Below are 9,949 nucleotides of genomic sequence, written 5' to 3'. Positions count from 1 at the left end.
GTAGTAGGGGCTGGAGATGGAGCTCAGTGGGCAGAGCACTCAGCCTAGTGTGTATGAAGCCCGGATTCAACCCCTAGCATTGAGGGAAAATAAGGTAGTAATAAAAATAGAAACATTAGTAATTAGAATGTCAAATGACCAAACCTCCAAAAATCTGTGGTCCATTCACTGTGAGGAATTGACTTGTTAGGATCATGCAGGAGAGGGAGCCAAGATGGTAGCCTGTCAGTCAGGGTCCTACCTCAGTAATTCTGTAGCACTGATGAGATGACATTATCAAGGAATCCTTTTAAAACTGAATGAGTTGGTTCATATTCATTAACTCATTTCAAGACTGACAGCCGTGAAGCTGGTGTGTGTGTGTGTGTGTGTGGTGTGTTTGGGTTTCTGTATTTACTTATTTATTTGTTTTGAGATAGGTTCTTGCTATGCTGCATGGGCTGCCTTCAAACTTGTGATCCTCCTGCCTCTGTCTCCCCAGTGACAGGACTGCAGGTGTGCACCTCCGTGCCCAGCAGTTTCGATAGTGGTTACTTTCTTTTCTCTTTTTCTCCTGGAAGAGCCTGGGCTTTTGTCACCACACCACAATTCACAACGGCTCAAATCCCTTGAGGACTAAGGTAGCTGGAAATGAATCAAAGAATAAGTGAAATACATACACAGGTAAACTGTTAATCTGGCACTCAGTATGTTCTCAGTAAATCTCAAGGAAGCAGTTGATAGTTGTGGTTTAAAAGGTAAACTGTGGCACTGGACTATGTTGGAATCTGACCCTGACATTTACCAATGTGTCATCTTGGGCAGGTCACTCTGTGCCTCGGTTTCCACCTTTGTAAACGGGGATTAGTAACAGCTTTAAACTCACAGAGTTGTTATGAGGATTAAAGGAATGAATCCATTTTTTTGTTTGTTTCTTTTTTGGTATCGGGGATTGAACTCAGGTCCTTGCGCTTGTGAAGCAGAGGGTGAAACCACTGAGCTAAATCCCCAGCCCTGTTTGTTTTTTGAGACAGGGTGTTGCACTTAGTTCAGGCTGGCCTCGAACTCGTGGTGATCCTCCTGCCTCAGCCTCCCCAGTGCTGGGATTACAGGCACCACCATTCCCTGCTCTGAATTAATTTTGTTGTTGTTGAGATGCTGAGATAGAGCCAAGGGATTTATTTGCTAGGCAAGTGCTCTACCACTAACCTACATTAATTGCATATTTCAAAATACTGTAGTTTACTAGCTGCAAGAAGGGTGGTGTACACCTGCAAACTCAGATATGAGGGAGGCTGGGACAGGAGGATAGTAAGTTTGAGGGTATTTTGGGCAACTAAGCGAGGAGATGTCTCAAAACAAGAAACAAAAGAGAGATGGAGTATAGCTCAGTGGTGGAGCACCCCTGGGTCCAACCCCCTGTACGAGAAAAATCACACATGAAACCAAAAAACTAGTAGAGCAGTTCTTAAGACAAAGAAATGATGATAACTGTCCCCGGTGATACATATGCCAATTACCCTTATTTGATCATTACACATTGCACGTTTTGAAATGTCACACAGTACCTCTTAAATAGTACATGATAATACGTCAATAAAAGCCTAATTAAAAATCTCCTCTAGGGAATCTCGCCTGAAGTCCCAGTATAGCTCCTTAAAAGGTAAAGACCTTTGACATTTTCTGCTCAGGTCTTTTAAATTCTTTTATTACCCTCTCTCAGCATCCTGTAGTGCTTTCAGGGAGCCAGATCTTGAGCTGTGAATCTGTCCTCGGCCTCTGGCATTTTCTCTTTCTCCCCTATACTCGCCTAGGCGGCCTCGCTCGCCTCTCCTTTCCCTGGGTCCCGCGTCCCGGACGCGCTACACCCACTTTCCCATCTCGAGGACTGGTCCAGAAAACTCATAGGGAGCGCAGGTACGACACTCTTTCCAGGGAGAGCAGCAGACCTCAGCCGTGACTCTGCACAGGTGGAATTTGGGGCGCTGGAACACGCGCAGCGACGGAGCGGGGTCTCCCTGGCAGACAGTCTCACCAGCAGGTGGCGCGCTATCCGCAAGGCCTGCGAGGTTCCCCTGCAGAAACTTGAACAGGATGTTGGTGCCACGGCTCGAGAGGAGCACAGCCCGGTCTTTCTGAGCCGAGCTGTTCGCTTCGGCGGAAAAGTGAAGAGAGAAGGGAGCAGCCTCCCTGCTTCAGTGACTCAGTATCAGACATTGCGTGCTTCATTCGGGAAGGCGTCGGGAGGGAGTGAGTACTGGGCAGCGTACGGGAAAGGGAGCGCTGTCCTCTTCTTAAGGCACTGTCCTTGGCTTGCATAGACTGGCTTTCCTACCCTCCGGGATAGACATTTCTAGAAGGGAGCTCCCTGAACCGAAGGAAAGCGCGCGGGAAAGAAGCCCGGGAAGCCGGCTTCGCGGAGTCCGCACTCTGCAGCGGGAGGAGCGTAGGTTCTTGACGCCAGATGGCGCTACCTGATTTTCTCCCGGCTTCCGACCCCAATCTTCAGAGGCTGCCGCCGCAGTGGATTCTCTAGCCGGCCGGCGCAGGCTCTGTGGTTCCGGGCGGAAGTGAGGCGCAGAGCGGAACGGCCTCTGGTGACATTTTCTTGGGGCGGCGCGGACGACTGAAGGGAATTGGTGGCGGAGGCCCCGGAGGCGGCGAGGTTCACTTTGGCCCCCGCGGGGGCTGTGACCGCGACTCTCTGCTCACTGCGGCGGCTTGTGCCAAGGAGGAGAAAGCGGCGGTGGCCGTCGCTTTCCCAGTCACCGCGGCCGGGGGTTGGTGCGTGCCCCGACGGGGCGCGCGGACCGGGCAAGGAGCTACGGAGCGGCCGCGGCTCGCAGGTGAGGCGGGAAGGGGCACAGGGCCACGGCCTGGCCGCCCGTCGGACTGCGGGGCCTGGGCTGCGTCCCAGGGAGGGGTGGGGCGAGGCGGAGCGTGCGGGCCGCGGGTGAGGGCTCTGCGGTCCCTGCCGTGGGGTCACAGTGGGCCCAGCTGGGGCGCGCCGGATTCGCTCCCGAAGTTGGAGGGAGGCGCGGCCCGCGAGGGGGCCGAACAGCCCCGGCTCCACTGTCGCCCGTCCGCCTGCTTGCCGCTCGTGACCCGTGCGTCCTCCCGGCCGCCGGGGCTGAGTGTGGGCTGGAGGGACTGCAGCCCCCTGGCCTCGCTGGGGAGCGGCTCCGTCGCCCTGGAATTGTCTTCGCCCAACTTTCGTCTCCTGGCCGCGAGGGAAGCAGAGGCAGCGGCTCCGCCAACTCAGCGAGCGGGGTCTGGCGCGGACACCTGCCGCTGTCTCGGAGAGCCGGGCCGCCTCTCCAGTGCCGCGCTGCCGAGGCCTGGGAGGAGCCAGAAAAGGCTTTCTTAGGCTTGGTGCTGCCTTCCTCTTGGCGCTTGCACCACCGTCGGTCCGCAGACCCCTTGGGTCAATGGGAGAGAGGTATCGTCTCCAAAAATCGACCTCTTTCGGGGAGTGTGTCAACTTTCATTAAAAGCTGGCGAGGTTGTCAAACTGACGATTCCCGGGTGAAGACTCTAGCCTATTCCGATTTCCCTAGTAGTGTTTATTTTTCATGGCAGTGATCTCAGTGTATTGTCTATGCAGCAGCTCCTCTCGGAACCTATGTCTTTCGTTTTCATTTTTAATTACTCATGTATTTATCTTTGCGGTACTGGGGCTTGAACCCAGAGTCTCATTAGGCAAGCCTTGCAGCCCTATTCTTTTACCAGCTTTTTTTTTTTTTTTTGGTACAGCCCTATTCTTTTAAATTGCCCTGTTCCCATCACAAACTAGATGCTCACAAGTTTGAAGGAAAGAAATTGGTTCTTTCCTTTCCAAATCTTCCACAGCTTGAGCATTTTATGCTTAAATGTGCTTTTCGTGTTTTGCATGAGCTTTTACTTTCTGAATCCTTCCGCCGAGTTGGAGGCAAATCCCACTGATGATGCTTTATCAAGGCTGGACCTCTTTTTTTTTTTTTTGGTACCGGGGATTGAACTCTGTTCCTTGCACTTGTGAAGCAGGTGGCAGAACCACTGAGCTAAATCCCCAGCCCTGGACCTCTTAATTACAAATGCATCTGGCAGTTTTGCTTAGGCTGTTATTGTGTAGTGTTGTTGGGCACATGCTAATAGTTTGAATCACTCCCTTCCTTCTCTTGGGGTGTTTTAAGGATGGAGGCTATTAATTTTCTAATGTACTTTTGCTGATCCTGGCAGTCTGGATTTCTCCACTCCTCAGAGCATAGCCTTTTTTGGTTTAACAAGCATACTTAGAAACCTACAATTAATAGTTACCTGGTGCCCTATGATTATCTTTATTTTTAAAGTAGAAAGTAAAATATTTTGGATGAATCATGTCCAACACAATGTGTAGTTGAGCACGCTGAACAGTAGGTGCTCAGTAAATGTACAATTATGAATTTTGAATTCATGAGGGCAAGATAGAATTGACTTTAATGACCTTTATCCTATTTTCAAAAGAACTTGGGTGAAATTTCATTCATTAAGTGAGAGTTTTCTTTTTTAAACTTCTAAATCAGGTTTGTTTTTAGAGTGCTTTTCAGTAACCGTATATTATTTGGCTTTTTGAAAATGGATCTTGCTATCTACCCTAGGTTGGCATCCAACTGGAGATCTTCCTGTCTTAGCCTCCCAAGTGCTGGGATTACAGGCTTGTACCACCACACCCTCTTAATACCTTATTCTTAAAACTTCAAACCACATCTTTTCCATAATGTTTCAATATTATAGATGTAAACATCAAAATAGGTATATAGAGTCTGAAAGGTGAGCAGAAACCTCCAGGTAGTTATAGCTAAAGCACCAATTAAATCAGATTTCTTAACAGGAATTTTTTTCCTGAATAGTTTTTTAAAAATTATTATTTTGTTTTTGTTTTTGGAGACAAGGTCTCCCTATGTAGTTCAGGCTGGCTTTGAACTTACTTTGTAGCCCAAGCTGACCTGGAACTCAATTCCCTTGTTGGGGCCTCCTGAGTGCTGGGCTACAGGCATCCCTGCCGGGCCCTGCTCTGAACTTTTGTGGAGAATGAGATGGACTGGATTTTGGAGCTGGAAACACTTTCTATTGTTAGCTTCTTATTAACTTGACAGTGTATTTGTCATGTTACTCACTAATTCAGTTTATTTTACATTATTTTTTGGTGGTGGGGATTGAACCCGCGAAGCTGTGAGTTATATCTCCAGCCCTTGTATTTTGAACTAACTTGTTACTGATTTGCTCAGTCTAGCCTCAAACTTCTGATTCTCCTGCCTCAACCTCCTGCATGGCTCCGTTTATATTATCATAGGTGTGTGCCACAAGGCATGGCTCATGTTTTTTATTTCTTTAGATGGGGTCTCAACTAAGTTGTCCACGCTGCCCATGAATTTGCCCAAGTAGCTGGTATTACAACTGTGTGTCACCATGGCTGGCATTTTTTCACTTTTAATCTTACATTGACATTATTACTTTATTTTTTGTGGTGGTGGGGATGCCCAAGTGCTCTACTATTGAGCTGTATCCCCGGCCTGACACTGGTATTTAAATCTCTTTGCTGTGTATATATGACTAGTAACTTCTGTGAGCTTATGTATTAAGTCATTATTCAAGGTGCTGTTTCGCTGGGATCTCCACTTTGAAGGTTTTATTCTGACATGTACAAGGATTTCATTATTATTATTATTTTTGTGGTACTAGGGATTAAATTCAGGGCCTTGCTCATGTGAGGAAAGCCAGCTGTCAACTTGATTTATAGGCAGTTTGAGTACTTTTTTCTTTTTGTTTCTTTTTGAAGTTCAGTGTTGGTATATACTATAGACCTAAACCTTATATTTAGTAACTTTGGTTAGTTATCTTAGACATTCCTCATTTTCCTGCCTGTAACTAGAGCTATGAAGATAACGTATGTTGTGTTTACTGAATTGACAATTCTTGGGAACACCTGTAAAAGTTTAAAAATATATTGTTGAACGTGCTTTTTAAAGCATACTAGATTAACTGTAGTTGTATAGGCAAATTGAGATAGATGTATAATGTGAGTAAGAAGCTGTGAGACTATAGAAGGGGAAGAACTATTTTTTTTTTTTAGAACTATTGTTAAGGACAGAAAAAATATTTATGTGCAACCACTTTATTCTCCCAGCACTAATTTATTGATTTCCTACTGTGTGCCAGCAGTTCTGTAACTGCCAGAGCTGTGGTGAAAACTGAGACTGAGACCAACAAAATTCTGGCACTCAAAAGACCTTCAGCATTTAAACCTGAGGTTTGAGATGTGTTTTCAGATGAGCATTCCAGCTTAGAGAACAGCTATAAGTAAAGTCATGAGTATCAAGCTATTGAATGGCCTAGTTGGGCTAGTTCAAAGATGGAGAACATAGGGCATGCATGTTGTTTTTTTTTAAGACAAAAGGTGTTAAAGTATGAGTTTTTTTCTAAACTAAAACCTCAGTGTTCAGGTTTAATTGCAGTGTTGGCACTTTGAGATAAGTGAGTGAGTTTTGGGTTGCAGTTTGGGCATTTGTCTCTAGAAGGTATGCCATCACTAGTAGTTCCCTTGAGTGTTCAGAGGGATGGAGAAGGTCGATTGAGATAGAGCAAATTTCCTTCTTTCTTTCTTACTTATTTTTGTTTGTTTTGAGACAGGGTAATTCAGTCTATGTAGTTTAGGCTGGCCTTGATGATTTTCCTGCCTCAGCCTCCCAAGTGCTGGGAGATTACAGGCATGTGCCACTATGCCCAGCTATTTTTGTTTTTTTGAGACAGGAACTCATGTAGTTAGGCAAACCTTGAGCTTACTATGTACCTCAGGCTGGCCTCTGTCTTACTCAGGGTGATCTGCCTCCCAAGTGCTAGGATTACAGGTGTGTGCCACCATGCCTAGGTGAATTTTCTTTTAGAGGGAAACTGAGGTGGAATATAAAGGATGAGATAGGTATTCTTTTTAAAGACTTTTCTTCATCCTAAAAGTTTGGTGAATAGAAATTGTATTGGTCCTTTTTTTTTTTTTTTGAGACAGTGTCTCACTGTGTAGTTCAGGCTGACCTTGAACTTGTGGCAATCCTCCTGCCTCACCCTCCTGAGTCTGGGAGTTATAGGCACTCCAGTTGGTTTTATTTATTTTATCATATATAGAGATGAGGGGATGTATCTGTCTGTCTATCTATCAATTGATCAGTTGCTTGTTTGTTTAAGTAAGGTTTCGCTATGTAGTCCAGGCTTGCCTTGAACTCACTATGTAATTTAGGCTAGCCTCGAACTGGAGATCCTCTTGCCTCAGCCTCCCAGTACAGTAGCTGGGATTACAGGTTTCATTTATTTATTTATGTGGTTTGATTCTTGATCATTGGATTAAAGAAGTTTTTTAAAATTTTATTGGTACATTTTAGGTATATGATATAATGACATTCATCATTGGAAATTTGCACCTTTGCATAATCTCTCTTGGTTCTTATTTTTACCCCTTCCCCTGCCCTCCCTTCAGCCCCTCTATCCCTCCCTATTTGCAAAGACTTTGTTTCCATTTTTTCATTTTTGCATATTAATTTCATTCTCTTCTTTCCTTTCCCCTACCCCTCCCACTTCCCCTTCCCCTTTGCCCCTTTTCTTCCTATTTCACATTATCTATTATATCTTTTAGTCCTTATTTAAACTTTTAGCTTCTCACACTAGAGAAACTATTCAGTATTTATTTACACATGTGTGTCCTATTTATTTCACTTAAGAGTATTGCCTCAATGTGCATCCATCCATTTAGCTATAAATGTCTGTAATTTCTCACTTTTTATGGCTGAGTAGTACTCCATTTTATTAAAAAACCACATTTTCTTTATCCAGTCTCCAGTTGATGGGCAGTTGGGCTGGTTCCAAGTTTTAGCTATTACAAATTGTGCTGCTATGAACATGGGTGCTCATATATCACTGTGGTATGATTCTTTTAATTCTTTGAGGAAGATACCCAGCAGGGGAATAGCTGGATCAAATGGGACTTCCAGTCTTAGTTCTTTGAGGTATCTCCATACTAATTTCCACAGTGGTTGCACCAGTCTACACTCCCGTCAACAGTGGAGCAGGGTTCCTCTTTCCCCACAGCCCCACCAGCATTTGTTATTGGTTTATTTCATGATAGCTGTTCTTTCTGGAGTGAGGTGGAATCTCAGCGTTGTTTTCATTTGCATCTCTCGAATGATCAGTGATGTTGAACATTTTTTCATGTATTTATTTGCTATTTCTACTTCTTTGTCTGAGAAATGTCTGTTCATTTCAGATGCCCATTTTTGGATTGGGTCTTTAAATTTGGGAGGTCTGATTTTTTTTTTTAAGTTCTTTATAGATTTTAGATAGGAGACCTTTGTGTAAGGAACAGCAGGTGAAAATTTTTTCCCACGTTATGAGTTGTCTTTTCACGCTGCTGGTGGTTTCTCTTGCTGTGCAGAAGCCTTTTAATAAGAAGAGATCCCACTTGTTGATTGTTTGTGCTAGATCACAGGCAACTAAGGTTTTGTTCATAAAATCTTTTCCTACACCGATGTCTTCAAGAGTTCTACCTAACCTCTGTTCCAGGCGTTTTAGCATTTCTATTTTGATATTTAGATCTTTTGGATTAAAGAAATTTGATAGTTACTTTTCTTTAGTTGTTTTGAATTTAAATTTGACTGTTATCAAACTTTTATAGATGGTTTTATTAGCCTGTCTTTAATTGTAATATCTACTTTCCTTGCTCTTTCAGAATCTTTCTCTTTCTTTCTCTCTTTCTCTCTTTCTCCCTTTATTTCTTTCATCTAGGAATTGAACCAGGGCCTTCACACTGACCTACATCCTCAGCCCTTTTTAAATTTTTTTTTTTTTTGATACAAGGGATCTAACTCAGGACTTTGTGCTTGCAAGGCAGGTGGTGGAACCACTGAGCTTAATCCCCAGGCCAGCCCTTTTTTAATTTTTGAGACAAGGTCTGGCTAAGCTAAACTAAAGCTTAACTCAAGCTTCCTGCCTCCACCTTCCAGAGTGCTGGGGTTACAGGTGTATGCCACCATGTCCAGCTGAGAACTCTTATTATTGAACGTAAGGGAAAGAAGCAAAGTTCTTGGCTTGTGTGGGCAGCTTGTCTCTCAGAAGAACTAGGATTGATAGGATTGATGACCAGTAACAGTTAAGTCCGGTTGCCGACTTAGCCTGCAGGGCCTTGTGGTAAAAGGAAGGAGCAGAGTGCAACCAAAAAGTATCTTGGTTTTCTTTTTTTTGAGACAGGGCATCTGCGTAGTTCAGGCTGACCTTGAATTCACCGTCTAGCCCAGGCTGGCCTTGAACTTACAGCAATCCTCCTACTTCAGCCTCCTGAGTGCTGGGATTACAGGTGCATGCCACCATCCCCATCCATTTAGGATTGCCCGGCCTGGGTTTGCACCTCTACAGTCTTCCTACCTCAGTCTGCTAGAGTACTGGGATTACAGGCATGCACCACCATGCCTGGCTAAGATTTGTGGTTTTAGTGTTTGGTGTAAGTTTTGTTTCTTTTCATGTCCTCATTCAAAATAAGGAAACTTTGTTCCTCTTTGCTTAGGCTCTGTCACTTAATAAGTAGATGATATAAATCCCAAAGTTATTGAGTTTGTTTAGTATTAAAATCTGTTTTTTTTTCCCTTCCCCTGAGTATTTTCTAGTTAAGTGAAGACTAATCAGAAGTGGAAATCTGTCATCATACCTTACTCTGTGTGTTTGTGGTGGGTATTTATGCCTAGTTAAATTTTTTAAAAAACCTATTTATTGAGTGCTTAAGTGGCAGGTGGGGATGGATACAAAGAAAAACAGTTTCTGCTCAAAGAACTCAATCTAGTGAACTAGATGATTTCTGTATTTCCTTCTTGTTCTAAAATGTGGAGGAGAAAGTATACAACAGGTGGAAAAAGGATTGTAACAAAACAGTTGTAGTATGGAGCTGGTCTTTTCCATTGTGATATTGGAGATTGAA

General features: G+C 44.2%; 1 protein-coding gene across 5 annotated transcripts in view; it reads left to right on the top strand.

The window, feature by feature from the left end:
• The first annotated feature begins 2,054 nt into the window (after positions 1 to 2,054).
• Ark2n (arkadia (RNF111) N-terminal like PKA signaling regulator 2N) overlaps positions 2,055 to 9,949 on the top strand; it is an 85,051-nt gene continuing 77,156 nt past the window's right edge. For 2 of the 5 annotated variants that reach the window (XM_004855089.3, XM_004855086.3), the window contains exon 1: positions 2,691 to 2,825. The gene's annotated coding sequence lies outside the window, so the exon portion shown is untranslated. Of the gene's footprint in view, positions 2,230 to 2,690; positions 2,826 to 3,398; positions 3,419 to 9,949 lie in introns of those variants that run through there. The other 3 variants (XM_004855087.4, XM_087193107.1, XM_021236591.2) reach the window with 3 other exon arrangements.

The sequence above is a fragment of the Heterocephalus glaber genome, unplaced genomic scaffold (assembly GCF_053883595.1).
Source record: "Heterocephalus glaber isolate CG9 unplaced genomic scaffold, H.glaber_assembly_v1.0 deba00000331, whole genome shotgun sequence".
NCBI lineage: Eukaryota > Metazoa > Chordata > Mammalia > Rodentia > Bathyergidae > Heterocephalus > Heterocephalus glaber.
The sequence above is the reverse complement of the archived record's forward strand: the minus strand, read 5'-3'. Positions and strand labels throughout refer to the sequence as shown.